This window comes from Lagopus leucura, unplaced genomic scaffold (assembly GCF_019238085.1).
Source record: "Lagopus leucura isolate 7727_CA_CO unplaced genomic scaffold, USGS_WTPT01 33546-0_obj-0_obj, whole genome shotgun sequence".
Lineage (NCBI taxonomy): Eukaryota > Metazoa > Chordata > Aves > Galliformes > Phasianidae > Lagopus > Lagopus leucura.
Genome location: NW_024962852.1, coordinates 2,164 through 2,507, shown reverse-complemented (window position 1 = coordinate 2,507; position 344 = coordinate 2,164). Strand labels below are relative to the sequence as shown.

The 344-nt window shown below is 57.6% G+C and overlaps 1 protein-coding gene across 1 annotated transcript in view; it reads left to right on the top strand.

Annotated features, from left to right (window-relative positions):
• The window catches only part of LIPE (lipase E, hormone sensitive type), a gene marked incomplete at its 3' end in the record, with an annotated part of 4,517 nt that overhangs the window by 3,549 nt on the left and 624 nt on the right, over positions 1–344 (top strand). The window lies entirely within an intron of this gene.

Sequence of the window (344 nt, the reverse complement as noted above, 5' to 3'; positions counted from 1 at the left end):
GAGCCCCATAGAGACCCATAGGGACCCATAGAGCCCCATAGAGACCCCATAGAGACCCATAGAGCCCCATGGAGCCCCATAGGGACCCATAGAGCCCCATAGGGACCCGTAGGGACCCATAGAGCCCCATAGAGACCCATAGGGACCCATAGAGCCCCATAGAGCCCCATAGGGACCCATAGAGCCCCATAGAGACCCCATAGAGACCCATAGGGACCCATAGAGCCCCATAGAGACCCATAGGGACCCATAGAGCCCCATAGAGACCCATAGGGACCCATAGGGACCCATAGGGAACCATAGGGACCCATAGGGAACCATAGAGCCCCATAGAGCCTCATAGA